General features: G+C 50.0%; 1 protein-coding gene across 1 annotated transcript in view; it reads left to right on the top strand.

Annotated features, from left to right (window-relative positions):
- Nucleotides 1-1329: 1329 nt before the first annotated feature.
- Nucleotides 1330-22044, top strand: part of Zbtb46 (zinc finger and BTB domain containing 46) — a 64162-nt gene continuing 43447 nt past the window's right edge. The window contains exon 1 of the mRNA XM_051144019.1: nucleotides 1330-1468. The gene's annotated coding sequence lies outside the window, so the exon portion shown is untranslated. The remainder of the gene's footprint in view (nucleotides 1469-22044) is intronic.

Genomic DNA, 22044 nt, shown 5'->3' with positions numbered 1-22044 from the left:
GCCAGACCTCCGCTCGCCCTTGCTCACTCAAGGAGAATCCCCTCCGGCCCAGCCCTCCCACTGCCTCCCGTGAATGCCTCCTCACACAACTAGAGAACTCCTCCATCAGGGCGGGCGCCTCCCACCTCCCGAGGAATTCCTCTGCGCTGGCCCCTTGGGGAGGCAGGGCGCGGACAGCCTAGGGCGCCCAGCGATTGGTTGGCCCAGCTCAGCCGGGGCTAAACTCCTCTATGCCCCTGGCCAGCTACAGGCTCACCTCCCTTCTAGCTGCTGCGCCTGGGACGTAGCGTGGTGGCTTTTAACCCTTAAGGAGACCAGCCTGGAATGCACGCTCCCGGTTCCAGCTCCTTAAAGTCTCGAGGACGCTGGAGGCAAGGGACGCGCGGGTCTCATCGCACCAACTGGGGGCAGGGTGAAGAGACCTATCCCTGGTTATACCGAAATCGAGATGCCATCAGTGGCTGGGTGCCACGGGCCAACACAGTTGTTCGCCACTTGTCTGAGCCCTATGCTCTCACCGGCAGTTGGATGACAAGACCGACGTGCGGCAGCCAAGGCTCCTAGTTGGTCAAATATGAGTCCGGTTTGCAGACACCGCCACGTGGCCTCCTTCCCAACGCGCTCCTCTCTGCGAGAGCGCCCAGGTCCCCGGATGGCGGGGGTGACGAGTGACCAGCCCCTTCTGGGCACCGCGCCCCTAGAGCGCGTTTTTCTCCTCTCAGCATGAGGCCCGTCGAGCTGCCAACGGCGCTCCTGGAAGTCGTTAAGTTTGGGAGACGCGCTTACCGCGACGGCTCCGCGGGGCTCGGGGACAGTCGTGACCCAGTCGTATGTCCCCAGGGACAGGTGCTCAGGCAACGCAGGGTGCGCCAACCCGACTCTGCTGCGATGTCCATGCCTAGCCCACCTCTCCCGATGGTCTCCGGCTGTGCGACTCTCGCTGGGCGCGAGCGCTCGACCCACGGACCCCATTCCTTGCCACTCGCGAGCCCATGGGAGGGGGCTTCCCACAATGCCCAGCGAGCTCCAGCCCGCACTTCCGCTGTCCAGCCCCGCGGGGGAGGGACTGGGGGGGCGATGGGCCGCCGGAGTACCGGCGGCCACTCGGCCCCGGCCAGCCCGCTGCGCCCAGCCGCCGGAGCGGGGGGCGGGGCCGGCAGGCGGGGGCGGGGGCGGGGCCGGGGCGGTGGCCGAGGCCAGAGCGCTGTGCGGGCCAATCAGCGGCGTCCGGGCGCGCGCCGGGGGCGGGGTCAGGGTCCGCGGGCGGGGCGCGCGGGGGCCGCGGGGCTGGAGCAGCGCGGGGGCGCGCGCCGGCCTGACGGACGGACGAACGGACCGGCGGGTGGACCGAGCCGCCTGAGCGAGCGCGCAGCTCGGACCCTCCCGGACGCAGCGCTCGCCGGTGGCCGCGCGATCACCGGTCCGCGGCCACGGCGACCGCCCGCGCCCGCGCCCCATGGGGTCACAGGTAAGCTGCGCCGGCTCATTGTCCGCGCGGCCGGGCTGGCGCACCATGCCGGGGCCGGGGCTGAAGCCCTGGCGGGAGACGGAGCACGATCCGGGGCGGGGGCCGGGCAGTTGTAGCCCTGGCCGCTATGCCCAGGGCGCGCCCCCGCCCTACCACTAACCCCCCCCTGCGTCCGGCCTCGCGGGGGCGCCCTCCTGGGGGCGATGGCGCCCGGTGACTACGCGGCCGGAGACCCAGGCCCGCGGGGCTACGGCCCTAGTGGCGTGGGCGGGGCGGCGCGGCAGGTCCCCGCGGGGCTGAGCGCAGAGGCGGCGGCAGCGCGGCTCTTTCCTGAGCCTTAGACCCCTGGCACCTTCGGCAGCCACTGCGGCCGCCGGGGTCCCTCTTCGTCACGGACGAAAGGGGAATTTTCTAGCTAGTAATTTCTGCTGCGTCAACGCCTGGCCCCGGGAGGCAGCCCGGGGGCGTCCCTGCGCCCCCCGCCCGCGCCGCCCTGTGCGTCCCCCGCCCGCTCAGCGGAGCCGCACCCGGACCCGCCCGCGCCGAGTTTGCCAAGAGTCAGAACTGCGGGAGGTGGGCCCTACGGGGCCTTGGGGGTCATTGTCTTCCCTGAAGCTGGACGACGGTCGTTTTAGATTTCCTTTTTATAATGGGCCGAACTGGGGTGCAGGGCCCTCCCGGTGCGGTGGAGTCGGGAAGCGCAGATAAGACGCGGCGCTAGGAGCGCACCGGGCGCGCAACGGAACCGGGTCCGCTACGAGTCGCGTCTTTGTTTCCCAGTAAATAGACCTGTCAGTTTCACAGGTTAGCGAAAGTCAGTGTCTGACAACTCAATTCTGAGGGTAAAACGGGAATTTTCTGCACCACGGAGAGGGTACTGGCTAGTTGGGGGATTCCCTGGTATGGCTAGCGATTTCACTATTAGTAGGCGGAACCAGCCATACACAATAGGACTAGATCCGAGAGCCCGGGAACAAGCTAAATGAGGCGGAAAAACAAATAATTTCTAACCCAAAGAAATATAAACAGAAGAAAGTTTGACTGAAATCCGTAGTGAATCTCCTCTGTTCTCTGCGTGCATTTAGCGAAGGTTACAGTGGCAAGACTGTAATGGGCACGTAAAGAAATGCTAATTAGAAAATGTGTTTAGTGAACCGCCTCGCCTAGGCACTGACACCTGTGCACGGAGCTCTTCCGGGCGTGCATTGTGTCCCTTGTACGCTGCTGGATGGGTTCGTCCGGTAGGCTAACTTTCCATTTAGGTGCAGATTCGCGGATTCCGCTCTCGCTGGTCTTCGTCTTGCCTGTGTAAGGCAGTGTTTCCACTCAGCAAGAGAATGGTTTGTTCACCAGAAGGAATGTATAGGTTTTCCACGTGAGTAACGAACAAAGTTTACTGTAGTAGAGTTCCTCCACTTTGGTATGTTTTGTGATATTAGGTACTTTGTGCAGGAAAGATTAAGCAAATGATAGGGATGCCTAGGAAGAAGTTTCTGCAAATAGAAGCTTAGCACTGCCTTTGGAAACCTTGTACTCCTCCTCCCTTCCCCGCCCAAGGGAAACCGTGTTGGGGGTCATTGCCAGTTTTCTCTTTGGACTAGTAGAAACAACTCACTTGGAGTGTCTAGAAATCCAAAATCCAGTCTTGCCTCAACCCAAGGACGACATTTAATTGTCTCAGGGTACTACCTTGAATTTAAGAATTTTGCTTTGCTTAGATAATTTCTATTCATGAGCTGGGTGTTTGTAGCACCTAGGCCTTTAATCTCAGCACTCTGGAGGCAGAGACAGGAGGGATCTCTGAGTTCAAGGCCAGCTTGCCCTACAGGGCGAATTCCAGGACAGCCAGAGCTACACAAGGAAACTGTCTTGGAAAAAAAGATAATTTCCATCCATTGCTTTATGTAAATGCAAAGTTGTTGTGTGCCCAGACCCCCTCTCCTCTCTTTCTGACTGGTCAGCTGTCGCCAGGGCTTCTGGTGACAGACACACCAGGGTCAGGTCAGCTTACCCCATGACTTCTGGTGTTCCTTGGTCACATAGAAAAACCAAGACATAAATGTCAGGAGATGGAGAAAATGCTTCAAAGAGTCAGAGACAATGCCTGAAAGCGTAGGTGGTCTGCCACTGCTGGAGAGGTCCGTTTACAAACACTGCTAAATTGAATTATGTATATTTTAACAGTGAACTTCCCAACTTTCTCCTTGTGTGGAGGTTTTCAAATTAGAGAAAATTGGGCCACTCTGTCCCTGTGGTCTGGTTTCTGGGGCACTGCTCAGACTCCATGAGGTCTTAGACCAGCCTCTGAGAACTGAAGCGGCCCATTTAGTTAGTGTACAGGGCAGAGAAACACTTGAGCTAATTTCTTACAGTGTAGTAGTCACTTTCTGTGCTCAGGCACTCTCTTAGCTGTTAGTAAGAAGAAAGTTCTAGAAACAATTGTCTCCCCTTTAATCCGCCCAGCAGAGTCTTAACACCTGCCTTAGGCAGCCTGTTTGAGGGGCGGCATGTTCTTTTGTTTTCTCGGTTTGAAACAATAGTAGGCTTTTATTCTGCTCTGAAAACATTCTAACTTAAATTCTCTGTAGTGATGATTGGGTTGTTAAGAATTTCCCTTTGAAGCTGGGTGGTGGTGGCACCGCCTTTAATCTCAGCACTTGGGAGGTAGAGACAAGCAGAGATATCTGAGTTCAAGACCAGCTTGGTCTACAGTGTGAGTTGCCTGACAGCCAAGGCTACACAGAGAAACCCTGTCTTAGCCCCCCCCCACCCCAAAGTAATCTCTCTTAGATTTTTGTTATGTTGTTGGTTTTCAAGACATGGTTTTATCTGATGAAACTTTTGACCCCAGAGTGTGCTGAATGGCCTAACCCCTAAAAATAAACAGATAAGGAAAAGGGTCTATCAAGACCAAAAGACAAGTCTTTGAAACACTGCCGACTTGTTCCAGCCTTGTTTTTTTGTCTTTTGTTGCTGCTTTAGCTTTGGCTTAGCCGGTTCTGGTCTTGAACTTGCCCTGAGAGCTGGGCTTTGAGAACATGGAGTTGCTGGGGCTGAGCTCTTTTCTTCCCTTCTTCTCTTCCCTTTTGAGGTAGGATCTTACTTGTTAGCCCAGGCTGGCTTCAAACTTTGTATGTAGCTTAGGTTGGCCTCAAATTTGAGGCAATATTCTCTCAGTTTTGTTCATTTGGTTTTGGTTTTAGTTTTTTGATACGGGGTTTCTCTTGTAATCCTGGCTGTCCTGGACTTGATTTGTAGACCAGGCATGTGCTCCCACGCCTAGTCTTCTCTTTGTTTTGTTTTTAAACAGGGTTATATACACCCCAGGCTGGTCTCACACCGACTGTGTAGCTCAGGCTGCACACACCCCAGGCTGGCCTCACACTGACTGTGTAGCTCAGGCTGCACACACCCCAGGCTGGTCTTACACCGACTGTGTAGCTCAGGCTGCACACACCCTAGGCTGGTCTCACACTGACTGTGTAGCTCAGGCTGCACACACCCCAGGCTGGTCTTACACCGACTGTGTAGCTCAGGCTGCACACACCCCAGGCTGGCCTCACACTGACTGTGTAGCTCAGGCTGCACACACCCCAGGCTGGCCTCACACTGACTGTGTAGCTCAGGCTGCACACACCCAGGCTGGTCTTACACCGACTGTGTAGCTCACTCAGGCTGCTCTTAAACTCCTGGTTCTTTTTGCCTCGTACTTAATGTACACCCTAGCTCACAGGACACACCATGAAGCTTGGCTTGTCTGCTATAATTGCTTAACCACATTTTTATTTCCCTCAGGTTTGTGCTGTGGTTTACTAGTGGAGTATCCCTGATGGTATTGCTTGTAGGTAGAAAAGAGAAAGAGCACTTTCTGACAGGTTGTTCTATGAAAGACTGAAAAAAAGGCAAAAAGAAGTCAAGTTTGACTTAGTATGAATTATATAAGATCTTATGTAGACTAATTGAATTACATAGTTTCATCAACGGCATTTAGTTTACACACACACACACACACACACACACACACACACACTCGAGACAGGGTTTCTCTGTGTAGCCCTGGATGTCCTAGACTCACTCTGTAGACCAGGCTGGCCTTGAACTCACAGTGATCCGCCTGCCTCTGCCTCCCGAGTGCTGGGATTAAAGGTGTGCGCCACTATGCTTGGTTCAATGTATATTTTTTAATTAAGTATTTTATTTTTATTTAAATATTATTTATTTTTTAAGACAGGGTTTCTTTGTGAGTATCACTGGGATTAAAAAGCATGTGCCACCACCTCTCAGCCACTAAGTACTTTAAAACATAACTTGGATTAAAAAAAAAAATTTAACCTAACTGAGCGTGGCAGTACATGCCTATAATCCTAGCACTCAGCAAGGCAGAATCAAGTGGATGGCCCTGAGTTTGAGTCTAGCCTGGTCTATAAAGTGAGTCTAGGACAGCCAGGGCTGTTATACAGAGAAAGCCTGTCTTGGAAAAATAAAACAAAACAAAATCAACCTAGTTATCAGTAGCAAGTTGGGGAGCATCGGTATTTTTTTTTAGTAACACACACAGAGCTTTCTGTGTTTTGACAGATGTGCTTTCTGAGTTGTGTGAGCAAATATTCTGGCTTTCCTTTCTTCATTCTTTCTTTCTCTTTTTCCCCTCTCCAGTTTTTGAGACATAGCCTTGCTATGTAGCCCACACTGGTCTGGAACTCAAGATCTTCCTGCCTCCAGAACACTGGGACTATCGATATATAATCCTGGCCCCAGGATTTCTTATGACTGTTTTGTTTTTGTTTCTTTTTCCTATTCAGAACCTGCTGTGAACCAGACCTTAGGTCACTCTGGGCATAGAAGGCCCATGTTATAGTAGAAAGATGTAGGGGGTGGCCACACAGAGATAACTTACGCAACAATAAACTTAGGTGAGAGCATCTCAGAATTTAGGCAAGACAAGGAGGGTCCTTGGAGTTTCCACTGGTGCCCTGAGGAAATGGCCTTCAGCATTGCACTCAGAGAGCTGGTGCCCAGCAAACTGTGTCTTCCCCTGCTCTGTGGGTATGGACTTGCTGGTGAGAGCTGGCAGATCTGGGAATGCAGCGTGCCCATGCTGGGCATGAGAAGTGAGGAAGTCCATAGTGTAGCTTGTCTGAAGCATACAGCCCCTCCCTGTGGGTCTACATGGGAGGACCCCTCTTAGCTTTTTGCAAGCAGTGAAGTGGTTCTGCAACTATCTTATAGCCGTGTATACAGGTGCCCAGGTGGTACCCTGAGTCACCGCTGCATTTTCTGCTAGTAGCTCTCTAACTTCTGCCTGCCGTTTCAGTTGTCCACACAAATTCACATGAGTGATGGATTTATTACTATTATTATTATTTTATTTTTCCAATAAGAGGTTAATCTCTGCCCTTAATCTCCCTTTGTAGACTAGGCTGGCCTTGAACTCACAAAGATCCACCTGCTTCTGCCTTACAAGTTCTGGGATTAAAGGCCTGTGCCACTACCACCCAGGCTGAATGATAGATTTTTGGTTTTGTTTTTATTTTTTGAGATAGGGTTTCTCTGTGTAGCCTTGGCTGTCCTGGACTCACTTTGTATACCAGGCTGGCTTTGAACTCACAGCGATCCACCTGCCTCTGCCTCCCAAGTGCTGGGATTAAAGGCGTGCGCCACCACTGCCCTGCTTGAATGATAGGTATCTTTAAAAACAAAAAAACAAAAAAAAAAAACAGGATTTCTTTGCATCTTGGACTGTGTACAGAGAGGTTAAGACTTGTAAGTGTGAGGGTTAGTTTAGTTTTGTTTTTGGTGGTGTTGCCTTCCACTTGTTCTAACACTGAGCAATAACCGCTTCCTAACATGTCCAAGAGCTGTCTCTGTGAAAAGTGGGTGACATGACCCACTTGCTTGTGAACAGGTATCTTGTTCTGCCAGTTTAACCCACAGTCTTTTATATCCAAGATATAAAAGAAACTTTCTTTGAACCTGTCCACACAGGGATGGACACAGGGCTTAAAGTGCACATGTGTTACTAAAGAGGAAGATCTTGTATTAAGCGCAGGAGAACGTTTTCTTGAGCATGGTTAGAGGAACCAATGAACCAATCAAAGAAACAAAAATGACTTACAAACAAAAACTCTACCCCGTACAAGTCCACTCTTTTTTGTTTATTTTACATTTATGTGTGTGTGTGTGTGAGAGAGAGGGGGGGGTTATCTGTTTGTCTGCCTGCTTTCCTGCCTGCCATATGAGTGTCCAGAAAAGGGCATTAGATCCCCTGGAGCTGGAGGTACAGGTGGTTGTTCCCAGGGAACCAAACTCAGGCGTTTTGGAAGAGCAGCAAGTGCTCTTAACCACAAAGTCATCTTTCCAGCCCCAGATATGTTCCTTTTTTTTTTTTTCCCTCGAGACAGGGTTTCTCTGTGTAGCCTTGACTGTCCTGGACTCACTTTGTAGATCAGGCTAGCCTCGAACTCACATCAATCTGCCTGCCTGTGCCTCCCAAGTGCTGGGATTAAAGGTGTGTGCCACCATGCTTGGCTCCTATTTTCCACTCCTAATGTTCACTTGCACACATCTGCTGGGCTTGGAGAGCAAAGCAATGGCTCTACGTTGGGTAGAAAACCAGCAGTTTACTCAGACATGATATCTACCTGTCTGCAGTGCTGAGTGAGTCTCCCTGAAGTAACCCACCAAGAGCTACACAGATTACATACTGTTGAGCTGTGAAGAAGCCTGAAGACCTGGTCAGGTCTGTGGGTCATGGGGTCACAGCCAGACAACAGATTTTTCTAGAGACATCTCCTATAATTAATGGTCAACCACAGGCACCTGCTCCCTAGAGGTTAGGACATGGAGTGAGGTGCTGATGAGATGCCCAGCCCATCTTCTTTTGTTGAATTCTCCAGACCCACAAGGTAGGAGAAGAAAACTGACTCCTGCCCACTGTCCCCTAATCTCCACATGTGTGCTATGGTGTTCACTCACACACTAAATAAATACATGAAAATAGAAATGGAGTTAAGGGCTTGGGGTGTAGCCCAGCAGTAGAACACTTGCCTACTATTTCTAAGGCCTTGGGCTTCATCCCCAACCCCTTGGGAGTGAGGAGTGAGGCCATTCTGCTGTGAGGACAATAGGAGTAGTGACAGAACCAGAGAACAGAACTGTTGAGTGCAGCTGGGCAGAGTGGGGACATCAGAGGTGAGACTCAAGGCTTGGTGCACATGGGCTGTGGTTGCTGAGTGTCCTCCAGTCCAAGATGTCAGGACAGTCATCCCAGGAGGTTCAGGTCTGTGGGTACAGGAGCATGTCTCCACCATATACCCATTGAAAATGAGCTGTAAAGAGAAAGTGGTTCACAGTATTGGTGCTCAAAAATAGGTCTGTTCTGTGTTCTCATTCTATCCCATTTAAAGCACGGAAGCCTGTGAGTGACAGTATGCTTTTATTTAGGAAGTTCAAAGCCAGTTTGGGAATTTCTGAAAGAAGAAATTACTTATCTTCATTTAAAGACTAGGATGAACTGGAAACGATTGGCTGGTGCATCTGGCCTTCTTTTTTTTTCTTTTGGTTTTTGGTTTTTCGAGACAGGGTTTCTCTGTGTAACAGCTCTAGCTGTCCTGGAACTCATTCTGTAGACCAGGCTGACCTCGAACTCACAGCAATCCACCTGCCTCTGCCTCCCAAGTGCTGGGATTAAAGGCGTGCGCCACCACTGCCCGGCTAAAACTGGCCTTCTTCATCTTCCAGTTTTAAATACTCCATTTTACATTTCAAGGGTTCCTGCTCGAGAAAAAGTATTGCGAGGAATATATGATCGTGGGTGAAGTGTCCTTCTTCATGTAGGGTGCCCTCAGTGAGCTGTGTTTTTGTGGCTACTGTGTATATAGCATGTAGGTACTATGAATACAGTGTATGTTCACATATGTAGTATGTATGTATGTATGTAGCATATGCAGTGAATGAGTTCTTTTTTTTTTTTTTTTTTTTAAAGGATTTATTTATTTATTATTATGTATACAGTGGTCTGTCTGCATGTTCACCTGCAGGCCAGAAGGGGGCATCAGATCACATTACAGATGGTTGTGAGCCATCATATGGTTGCTGGGAATAGAACTCAGGACCTCTGGAGGAGCAGTCAGTACACTTAACCTCTGAGCCATCTCTCCAGCCCGTGAATGAGTTCTTTATGTGGTTATGTGCTTGTGTGGATGGTGTTCTTGCTTTGTGAGTGTGTGAGTACTGTGAATTCAGTGTGGGTACTGGGCATGCCGTGTGTGGCAGCTATGTGTGCCTTAGGGTAATTACTCTGTGTGCCCTGTATTGGTACTGTGTGTGGATATGTGGGTACTATGTGTGCATTTTGAAGATGTGTGTACAGCGTGTGGTTACAGTACACAAGAGTGTGGGTGTTGTGAGCAGAGCGTGTGAGTAGAGCGTGTCATTCTGTTTTTCTTCGTTGTCTGGTGCCTGTTTCTGCAAATGTGTTTTCAAATCCAGCATGGGAGCACGAAGAAGCTGCCTGTCCTGGTGTATGGCTGAGCCTGCTCTGTGGCCCGCGAGAGAACCCAAAGGGTTATAAACCTAGTCTTGTGCGTTCTCTTCATTGGATCTCTCAGACTTGTTTTTCATATTTGCACACGTCAGCTCTGCGGGTGTTTCCAAGGCTTTCAGCAAATTCCCAGTTGGGATCTGTGTCCCACAGGAAAGGTTTGCACCCTGGCAAGTGTTTTGGGAGATGCTTCAGGGCATTGGACTACGGCTGGGAGGTGCTCAACAGTGTGTGCCCCGCCCTCCTGGCTGCCTCTGCCTATCAGAACCATCATGGCAGTTGTGTTCAAGGACACATGTCACATGTGCTGGTTCCCATTGATTCCTACAGCGTTAACAGCTCTGAGAAGTCTCTATACACTGGAGTTGAGGGCTTGGTTTTCCCATAGAACCTTTGCAGAAGAGAGAGAATTCTTGGTTGTTGTGCTCACTGAGTGAGACTTTCCTGGGCAGTGTGGCTTGGGCAAGCCACGCATAGTTCTGAGAACTTACAGTGATATCATAAGGATACTGTTTCCTGAACCCTGAATCCATTTGTAGTGTGATTCTGAAAGGAAACTGAGTCAGGGTATTAAAACCACACAGGGGTGGCGGCGGGGGGGGGGGGGCGGTGGTGCACGCCTTTAGCCCAGCACTCAGGAGGCAGAGGCAATTGGGTCACTGTGAGTTTGAGGCCAGCCTGGTCTACAGAGTGAGTTCCAGGACAGCCAGCTCTACATAGAGAAACCTTGCCTCGAAACACGCATAGACACACACACACACACACACACACTCACACACACACACGGCCACACAGGTGCTTATTAAATAACAAGAATGCTCCTTCCTGAAACAACTAAAACTGTTGAGATTAACAACACTCTATAATTAGATGTTTCTTTTTATTTTTTCGGTTTTTCTAGAGACAGGGTTTCTCCATGTAGCCTTGACTGCCTTGGAGCCCTCTTTGTAAACCAGGCTGGCCTTGAACTCATAGAGCTCCACCTGCCTCTGCCTCCCAAGTGCTGGGATTAAAGGCGTGCGGCACCACGCCCGGCTGGACAGCTCATTTTGGCGATTCTTTCGTTTCTTCGCTGATGGTCTGACCTTTTCACCATTACTGATATTTACAGTTACTTCATGTGGTGTTGCAGGAGATCTTGGAAGCGGTGTGGCGGCCCCAGCTAGCACGGTGCTACCTACCGTGTGGCTGCGAGGGGCATATTCAGGGACCGCACTCTCAGGCTGGAGCTAAGCCACTGCCAGTCGCCAGTGCCTGGGAGAGATGTAGGGCTGGGGAGTCAAGGTCAAGCCTCAGGAAGTTTGGTGTGGGGCTGGGCAGACTCTGGGATGTTCTCAGAGTGTTTTCCTCCGAGTTCAGAAAGCTCCTGCTCCTTGGGGATGCACCGCTGTGCACAGTGTCAGCTGTCAGCCCACCTGTGAGCCACCCTGTGTCTTATCTAATTTGTCACAGACTTTTTTTTTAAATCAAGTTTCTTTTTCCTCAATCAAGAGCTAGGCATAGTGGCGCACACCTTTAATCCCAGCACTTGGGAGGCAGAAGCAGGTGGATCTCTGTGAGTTCCAGGCCAGCCTGGTCTACAAAGGGAGTTCCAGGACAGTCAGGGCTACACAGAAAAACCCTGTCTCAAAAAACAAGAAAAAAAAAAGATAAATAAATAAATACAAATAAAAATCCATGGAGTTATAAGTTTTATGTCTCAGTTTATTGTGGTTTTTAAAAAAGATTTATTTTGTTTTATGTATATGAGTATTTTGCCTGCACATATGTATGTGTGCCATGTGTATGCATTGTGCCTGTAAAAGTCAGTTACATCCACATGGATGCTGGGACCAATCCCAAGGCCTCTGCCAAAGCAATGCATGCCTTTAACCACTGAGCTGTCTATTTCCTCATGTCCTGTCCCCCACGCCTCTTTGGTTTTTCTTTCTTTTTGCTGTTGTTTGTTTGTTTTTGTTTTGTTTTTTCAAGACAGGGTTTCTCTGTGTAGCCTTGGCTGTCCTGGACTCACTTTGTAGACCAGGCTGGCCTCGAACTCACAGTGATCCGCCTGCCTCTGCCTCCTGAGAACTGGGATTAAAGGCGTGCGCCACCATGCCAGGCACCCCTTTGGTTTTTCAAGACAGACTGTCCTCTGCGTAGCCCTGGCTGACCTGGAACTCGCTCTGTAGACAAGATGGCCTCAGACTCAGAGATCCGCCTGCCTCTGCCTCCTGAGTGCTGGGGTTACAGGCGTGTGTCGATGAATACTCGGTGACCTGTGTGTGTGTGGAAGTGGAACTGCAGACTCACGGCAGTGATTTATAAAGACATACATTCCAGCTTTACCATAACTGCTCAAGGAGAGTGTGGTTCTGAGGGCATGGGGCTCCCAGGTGGAGATTATTAAATCTAATCTCCATTTGTGGAAGGCACGAGAATGTGGTTCAGAGGGCACGGGGCTCCCAGGTGGAGATTATTAAATCTATCTCCATTTGTGGAAGGCACGAGAATGTGGTTCTGAGGGCATGGGGCTCCCAGGTGGAGATTATTAAATCTATCTCCATTTGTGGAAAGCTGGGTGCTGTTTTGGGTGCCATTTTGTATGGGTGCCCATTTAGCTTTTATTACTGCTTAAGAGTAGCTACAAGGTACTTTACATCATATTCTTATTTTTTGCTGTTCTGGAAGCCAAGTTTAAGGTGTCTGTCCAGTTCTCCTCTACTATGCCTAGGAGAGTTCCTGTTTCTCCCAGAACCAGGTGTTGGTATCTGTTCTTGGTTTGTAGACTTGTTTCTCCGATTTCATCGTCACACGACCTCGCCACTGTGTGGCTGGGCACAAGGGTACCAGTCACAATGGCTTAGATCCACCCTGCTCTATGCGGAGCTTATCTCATCTTGACTGTGTCTGCACAAATCCTTTTTCCAAATGAGGTCACGTTTAAAACTGCTGGAGGTCAGAGCCTCCACAGACCTGTTACTTTCTGCCGCTTTTCTACATAGAATGCTCAGTCTAGCATTTATCAAGACCTCTGCAGGCACTAGCTGTTACCTTCACCCGCCATGACATCCTCGATGGTCTTGTTATTTACAGCAGAGATGGCAGTTGGGCAGCAAGTCAGCTAGCATGTACTGTAGACCTGCACACTCCTCAAGCCTGTGGCAAGCAGGGTTTTCAGCTGGGAGCAGTGAACTAGCCACTGTGGTGAGTGAGGGTAGCAATGATGTAAAGACAGTGACAGGACCCTGGAGAGAGATATGGCAGAGGAGGGAGCAGGAGGAATGAGAAGATGTGGAACCGGAGTGCTGGCAGCAGCTGGAGGCGTTGAGACCACATGCGTCCTCATCCACAGCAGGAGTTGGGTTCCCATGTTGTCTTGTGCTGCCCTTGTTTGCCACCAGGTCACACCAGGTCCCTGGCTGCTCCTCGTCCCTGGATAGCAGGCATACCCTTGCAGCCTCTTTCAGAAAAGCGTTTTGTGTGAGTGTGTGATGCTGCTGCGATCAGACCCAGGGCCTTGACACATGCCAGGCAAACGTTCTGGGATTAAATTGAGTCCCCAGCCACAAAATGGCATTTTAAATATCTCCCCTGGTAATGACCAGCAAATCCTGAAGTATGTTATGGAAATGTGGAAAGATTTGGTTTTGTGATGTAGAAACATAAAGTAGTTTTGTGTGTGATGGATCTAACACTTGGGTCTGAGGTGCAGATGGAGAGAGAGCTTTCCAGGGTTGCATATGCAGCTTAGCTGGTAAAGTACTTCCTAATTTACATAAGGACCTGGATTTGATTCCCCACACCCCATAAAGCCAGTTGTGGTGGTTGTGACACATCTTAGCCCCTGGGAGGCAGAGGCAAGCTGATCGCTGTGAGTTCTAGGCTGTTGTGGTCTACATAGTGAGTTCTAGGCCAGCCAGAGAGTTAAAGGTTAGGGGATGTGGTTGGAGAGATGGCTCAGTGGTTAATGGCTGATGTGTAAGCCTCCAACCTGCGTCCCATCCTTGCGACTGTAGATGTCATGTAGGTACCTGTGCTCAGGGAACCCATGCCCAAGTGGAAGGAGAGAACTGACTTCATATAAAGAACTCAAAAAGAATATTCTAAGGTATCTGCAGCAGCCTTGGTTAGCCATGAGACTGTGGCTTGTCTAAAATGGAATCCTATGGTCCAGCTTTCAGCACGTCTTGCACTGGGGGGTGGGGTTGCTATCTCTGAGGGTCACTTTGAATGTGGGCCTGTCTTGAGGATAGGGGCTAAGCAAGGTAGGTCCTTCTGCAATTACAAGGTGGTCTTCCAGGCTGTTAAGATGAGAATCGTATCTGTAGAGTCAGGCACCAGGTTAGAAAGAGTCTGGCACATTTGCTATTGTCGCTTTATTACATACTTTTCCAATTTTATAAAAGTGACATTTGTTTATAACTTAATTGTATTTAAGAAAAAAAAAAAAAACCTGGGCTGGAGAGATGGCTCAGTGGTTAAGAGCATCACCTGCACTTCCCAGAGGTCCTGAGTTCAATTCCCAGCACCCACATGGTGTACATGGTGGCTCACAAACATCTATGATGTGATCTGATGCCCTCTTCTGGCCTGCAGGTGTGCATGCAGATAAAGCACTCATATACATTAAATTAAAAACAAGCAAGCAAACAAACAAACAAACAAAACCCCCCAAAACAAAAGAACTTTAGACAGCCTGGTGAGATGGCTCAGCTGGTACAGGTGCTAGCTGCCAAGCTTGAGGACTTGAGTTTGATTCCCAGCGCCCACTGGTGGGAGGAGAGACCCAGGACAACAGGAAGTTTTCCTCCGACCTCTATACCTGTGCCATGGCATGGTTCCCCCTGCATAAATATATTTTTTTCCCAAAGCTTTAGAAAACCTTTGACTGTACACAAACTTAGAAAACACTCCTGCGCCCAGCTACATGATTCCCAGGGATTCTGGTCTTCCTGTTTCACTTACCTCCGTTTTTTTCCTGGAGTAATTGAAAGTAAATCTCAGACATTCAGTTTTGTCTCTGAGCATTTTACCCTGTGGGGCTGGCAAAGCAACTCACCCAGCAGCCCTGCCACGCGCTGAGCATGCCAGGCTTGGGTCCCCGTTTCTTCATGCTGCCTCCTGGTGGGGTGAGGCCTCTGAACTTTCATTTATTCTGGGAAAAATCCTCTTTGTTGTTAAGGAGTTTGTCCTGTGGAGTTCTCTGTGTGGAGCCCGTAATCTAGTGGCCTGGAGCAAGCGTCCTGGGCTAGCATGGTATCAGAGGGAGACTGAAGTACAAACTCGCCTTCTGATGGTGTGTAATAACACTTTCACCTGATCTCCAATCTATTGTGTTTTTAATTTGTGTTTATGGTACATGTGCATTTACAGGGGCCAGAAGAGGATGTCCAGTACCGTGCTCCATTACTCTCTGCCTTACGCTTTGTTGTTGTTGGTATTTTGTTTGTTTGTTTTTTGAAACAGGGTTTCCCTGTGTACCTTGGCTGTCCTAGAACTCTGTAGACCAGGCCCCCCTTGAACCCACAGAGATCCACCTGCTTTCTGCCTCCCAAGTGCTGGGATTAAAGGAGTGTGCCACCCCCACCCCCCACCCCCGCTTCTGTCTTACTCTTTTGAGAAAGAATCTCTTACAGAATCTGGAGCTAAAATGGTAGCCAGCAATTCCCATGGTCCTCCTCTCTCTGTTTCCTGCACATCAGAGTGACAGCAGGAGAAGGCGTGTCCAGCCTTTTACATGGGTGCTGGGAGTTTGAGCTCAGAGCCTTAACTGAGTCCTTCCCCTCTCCTTCCCTCCCTTCTCTTCCCCTCCCCTCCCCTCCCTTCCCTTTTCCTCTCCTCTCCTTCCCCTCCTCTCCCCTCTCTCTCCCTCCCCTCCTCCCTTTCTTTCCTTCCTTCTTCCTTTCTTTCTATTCATGTGTGTGTTTGTTTGTATGTGCGTATATGTGCACAAGTGCATGTGTGTGTGTGTATGTGCACAAGTGTGTGTGTGTGTGTGTGTGTATGTGTGTGTGTGTGCCTGTGTGTGTCTGTGCCTGTGAAGGCCAGAGCACAACTTGAGGAAGTAGAGTCTCTTCTTGTTCCATATGGGCGCTAGGGATTGAACTCAGGTGTCAGGCTTGGTGGCAAACATCTTTACCCACTGAGCAGTCTCATCTGTCCTGGTCCTACTTTTAAAGATGTTTAAACTTTTATACTTTAGCCCGAAGATAAGGAAGCAACACACACAACTATCACCTATGTGATGATAAATTCAGGTTTTAAAATAAAGTAGATTTTAGCTGAGTGTGGTAGCGCACACCTATAATCCCAGCACTCAGGAGGCAGAGACAGGTGGATAGCTGTGAGTTTGAGGCCAGCCTGGTCGACAAAGTGAGTCCAGGACAGCCAAGGCTACACAGAGAAACCCTGTCTCAAAAAACAAACAAAAAATAAAATAGATTTAAAAACCTGTTTTATTTCAAAATTCTAAATTTGCTATTGGCTAATAAAGCATAAGGGTGTCTTGTGAAATGTTTTAAACCTCATAACTGTCTCAGTTCTCTCATTTTAAGTTGGTTCCTATTTAATTTTTACTAAAAACAGAAATTAGATTTACTTCTCCTTCCCCTCTTTTCTTATCAAGACTCGCCTCTAACTGGCTCTGCTTCTGAACACTGGGGTTACAGGAGTGAGTTGCTGCACCTGCACCCCACCACCACTAAAATGGAAGAGATGGGTGTGTAATTTTGCTTAAATGTGGTATTTTTTGACTAGTGAGAATTTTCTTATGAAGAGATTGCCACTTCAATGGTCAGCACTAAGTTTACTTTGAGATGTACAGGATTGTTTTTTAATATTGTAATATATGCTTCTCATTTTGGAATTAAGACCTATTTTTTTGCTGTTGTTTTTTGCCTTCCAGATAAGTGGTCTTTATCCATAATAAGCACTGGTTCTAAAAATCACATTTTTTTAGTTCTCCAGAAAAGTAGAGTTGATGCAGTAGACATGCCACTGGAGGTTAGGGTTAGGTTCTAGAAGCCCTGAGACTCTGGAAGGAAAGCAGGTCTGCTTAGGGTAGGGTCCAGTGCTGCTCATGGTGGGGTCCACTGCTGCTCATGGGGGGGTCCACTGCTCATGGTAGGGTCCACTGCTGCTCATGGTGGGGTCCACTGCTGCTCATGGTAGGGTCCACTGCTGCTCATGGGGGGGGTCCACTGCTGCTCATAGGGGGGTCCACTGCTGTTCATGGTGGGGTCTACTGCAGCTCATGGGGGGGTCCACTGCTGCTCATAGGGGGGTCCAGTGCTGCTCATGGTGGGGTCCACTGCTGCTCATGGTGGGGTCCATTGCTCATGGTGGGGTCTACTGCTGCTCATGGGGGCGTCCACTGCTGCTCATAGGGGGGTCCAGTGCTGCTCATGGTGGGGTCCACTGCTGCTCATGGTGGGGTCCACTGCTGCTCATGGTGGGGTCCATTGCTCATGGTGGGGTCTACTGCTGCTCATGGGGGGGTCCACTGCTGCTCATAGGGGGGTCCAGTGCTGCTCATGGTGGGGCCCAGTGCTGCTCATGGTGGGGTCCATTGCTCATGGTGGGGTCTACTGCTGCTCATGGGGGGGTCCACTGCTGCTCATAGGGGGGTCCACTGCTGCTCATGGTGGGGTCCACTGCTGCTCATGGTGGGGTCCACTGCTCATGGTAGGGTCCACTGCTGCTCATGGTGGGGTCCACTGCTGCTCATGGGGGGGTCCACTGCTCATGGTGGGGTCCACTGCTGCTCATGGTGGGGTCCACTGCTGCTCATGGTGGGGTCCACTGCTGCTCATGGTAGGGTCCACTGCTGCTCATGGGGGGGTCCACTGCTGCTCATGGTGGGGTCCACTGCTCATGGCGGGTTCTACTGCTGCTCATGGGGGGGTCCACTGCTGCTCATGGTGGGGTCTACTGCTGCTCATGGTGGGGTCCATTGCTGCTCATGGTGGGGTCCACTGCTGCTCTCTGATCCTCCATGTGGCAGGAAGGGAGCTGTCTTCTGAGCAGGGAAGAAGTGAGCTAAGGAAGTACCTTAATCAGCCATCATAAATGTCATGCCTGCCAGTTCAGGCAGGTTAAGGTCACTGGATATTGAATGCCCAGGTTCACTCTGGGCCTAAACTATATACCATAAATTCTGTAGGAGCCGAGACACTGTTGCTCTCACATTGCTTGTGGCCTTGGGCATGGGGCTCCCGGAAACCTTGCACCAGACATGTGGTGAAGATATATCCTGCCAGAGCTACCCACACGCCTGCAGGGGGATTTCTGTCTCTTCTGGGAAGTCAGTGCTTTGGGCAGCTTCTCTTTGAGGGGCAAGCATCTGTCATCTCAGGAAAGATGCTTCCCCACAGGGCCTGCTTGGCCTTACAGTTCCAGCCTCACAGGAGCTCTAAGGGAGGAGGGATCTTCTCATACGGTGTTGGGATTAACCTCCTGTGCACTGACACCTCACTTGGTGGCCAAATCTTTTCTTCAGGATTAAGGAGCTTGCTTTTCCAGGGAAAAGGGCTGAAGCAAGTGTCTTGAGTCTGACAAGCTTGTATCACCCAGCGGAGAAGGGACACACCTGTGCGTGTGCATGCGCACACGCGTGCACACACACTCACTCACTTACAAACGTGCACACACACATACTCACACTCATGCACACAGGCACACACACTCATGCACACATACATCCCTGCTATTTTCCCTCTGGTTTCTGTGCAATTAATTGCATATGCTGAGCACTGATTCAGACAGCAGTCAATGCTCCTCTAGCGGAGTTCTGAGCAATTTTCTTTTTCTTCTTTGAGGGGATGGTTGAGACAGGGTTTCTCTGTGTACCCTTGGCTGTCCCAGACTTGCTTTGTAGACCAGGCTGGCCTTGAACTCACAGTAATCCACCTGTCTCTGCCTCTGAATGCTGGGATTAAAGGAGTGCGCCACCACACCCGGCTGCCAGTGTGGTTTCTAAGAAAGAAGTGAGAAATCGCAAACCTCACCACTCACTTGCAAACACTGATTTTGGAAGGTGGCTAATTTCCTGCTGAATCCTGCTTGAGTCTGAGTGGCCTGGAGCCCAGATGACCATTCTAAGTCACAGCATTTAGCTGTGTGGAAATGGGATTTTCACTTTGTTGCACTGATGCCATCTTGTTAAGTGACTGGCATCTAATTTCCTTTTGTTATTTTTAAAGATTTTTTGGAGCTGGAGAGATGGCTCAAATGGTTAAGAGCATTGGCTGTTCTTCCAGAGGACCCAGGTTCAACCCCCAGCACCCAGGCGGCAGCTAACAACTGTAGCTTCAGTTCCAGATGACCCAACATCCTCACACAGACATACATGTAGTCAAAACACCAATGAACATGAAACAAAAAATAAATACATTGAAAAAAAGTAAAAATAAAAGATTTCTATGTATGAGTGTTGGTGTTTGACTCAGGTATTCTAGTGAGGCCTGTGTCTTTCAGCACCTTACCAGGCAGCCTTCACCTCCCAGCTGCTAGGAGTTTGGGTGTGTGTCACCACATGTGTCTCTGATCCCGCTGTAGCTTGTGTCTAAGGTCCTGGAGATGATCACAAACTAGGGGCTTCCAATAGGAACAACTTATTCTTGATTGGTTCTGGCAGCCGCAGGGCCAAGGTTAGAGTGTGACAGGAGCCTCCGTGGTTTACAAAGAATCTGCCCTCCTGTGCATCTGTGTTTTGAGTTCCCCTTTTTATAAGGATACTAGAGTCACATCTGGGTGGGACTGTCATCTTAGTTTGGTCAAATCTACAAAACTCTCTTCCTAAATAAGGCCCCATTCTTAGATATCAAGAGTTAATTTGAACAAACTTTTTTGTTGTTGTTGTTTTTTGTTTTTTGTTTTTTGAGACAGGGTCTCTCTGTGTTAACCTTGGCTGTCCTGGACTGGCTTTATAGACAAGGCTGGCCTCAAACTCACAGCGATCCGTCTGCCTCTGCCTCCCGAGTGCTGAGATTAAAGGCCTGCGCCACCACGCTCAGGTGAACAAACCTTTTGTACAGGATTTAAACCATGGCAGCAACAGATGCGCTTTCAAAACTGTGTAACCAATAGTCCTACTGCCTTGTGTGGGGCCAGGGCTCTGCTTCCTGAGGCGGCCTCGTCACCCACTGGTTATACATTTTCCACTTTCAGTTCTTTAGTGTAAGAATTCGCTGTCCTGATTTGTTTCTGTCATAACCAAAATGGAGTGCTTTGAAATGTTCTAAAATGAAAGATTTCAACATTGCAGGGTTAATGTGAACAATGGGTTTGGTTTGGTTTGATCCCAAGTGTATGGATGAGCCTGTGTGGTGTTAGGATCTGGTCCCCAGGCTGCAGTGTCACTCGTGTCATCAGGAAGACAGGGCGGGCCAGGGCAGGGTGGCCAGTGAAGCACTGCACGCCGACTGTGCTGTTCAGCTGAGGACACAATGCTGGCATGTCTGGAGGGCCTCCTGCAACACCAGGCAGTGGCTGGCGGCTAGAAGAAGTGTTCCTCCTGCTATCACGGAGCCTTTGAACTAAAGTATGGCCTGAAAGTAGAGGCCTGGAAGGCAGAGTCTAGGCTAAAAGGGACGTGTGGACCTTGTGGCTCACAAAAGGAGCGCCTTCCCCTTTCCCATTCCGCAAAGCAAAGAAACTTCCCTGTAACAGTTTCCCTTGACCCAAATGGACAGAGCTGGCAATCCCGAGTGTATGGGCCTAGTTGATGAGGCAGAAACAGGGGCCTGTCCTAGGCTGATTCTCAGTCTCTGGGGCCACTGTTCCATGAGTCACAGCCCGAGTGAGGTTATTCATGGCCTTGCCCAGTGGCTTCCCATGACTCCAGTGCCCCTTGAAGTGACAGAATTCAACTGAGTTCCCATCTTTTTTTTTTTTTTTTTTTTTTTGGTTTTTCAAGACAGGGTTTCTCTGTGTAGCCCTAGTTGTCCTAGACTTGCTTTGTAGACCAGGCTGGCCTCGAACTCACAGTGATCCGCCTGCTTCTGCCTTCCAAGTGCTGGGATTAAAGGCATGCGCCACCATGCCTGGCTCTGAATTCCCATCTTGAGGCTAGAGCCTCAATCTCAATCTCTCTCTCTCTCTCTCTCTCTCTCTCTCTCTGGTTTTTTTGAGACAAAATTTCTTTGTGTAGCCCTGGCTGTCCTGGACTCACTTTATAGACTAGACTGGCCTATAACTCACAGAGATCCACTTGCCTCTGCCTCCTTAGTGCTGGGATTAAAGGTGTGTGCCACCACACCCAGCGCCTCAACCACTCTTTTTGTTGTTTTTTCGAGACAGGGTTTCTCTGTGCAGCCTTGGCTGTCCTGAATTCACTTTGTAGACCAGGCTGGCCTTCAGTTTACAGAGATCCACCTGCCTCTGTCTCCCTGAGTGCTGGGATTGCAAGCCTGCGCCACCACACCCGACGCCTCAACCATTCTTGATACCTGGCCGCTCTCTTGTCTCCTAGCACATGCTGACCACAGCACAGCCCTCCTTGACCTCATTCTGGGCTGTCCTGAGGCATCCTGGTGTCTGTCTCTGCCACTTCTGTGCTCTCAAGCTATCCTGGGACAGGGGCCTTAGGCAGCTCTTTTGTTCTTATGTTCACGACCCACATGAGATCTATGGGGCAGTTCTGCCTGAGCTTTGCAACGAAGGCTACACTGGGCCAGAATAACCACACACAGTACTTAATGATAAGTCCCTTCGCAGGTTGCTTGGTGGCCAGTTTTCCTCCATTCCTGGAGGCCTAAGGAAAGGCTTGGCTAAGACTGTCAGGGAGTTGCTTTGGCCCCATTCTCTCCATTAGTGGGAATCACAGGGAGAGCCATAGTGGGAAGGGCCATTCAGAGTTATCTCACAATGGCGGCCCCTTGGTGGTCATCTAAAACCACGTAACACCTTCTGCTTGGGAGCTGTTTCCTGTCTCTTCTGCATTCGTTACATCTCTGTGTTGTCTAGACCACTCTCAGGCTGTCTCTAACCATGGCTGGAGTTGGCCTGGCAGGACCGTGATGCAGATGAGACCTAGAGCTCCTCTCTTGCGCTC

This window comes from Acomys russatus, chromosome 4 (genome assembly GCF_903995435.1).
Source record: "Acomys russatus chromosome 4, mAcoRus1.1, whole genome shotgun sequence".
NCBI lineage: Eukaryota > Metazoa > Chordata > Mammalia > Rodentia > Muridae > Acomys > Acomys russatus.
This window is presented reverse-complemented; position numbering and strand designations above follow the sequence as displayed.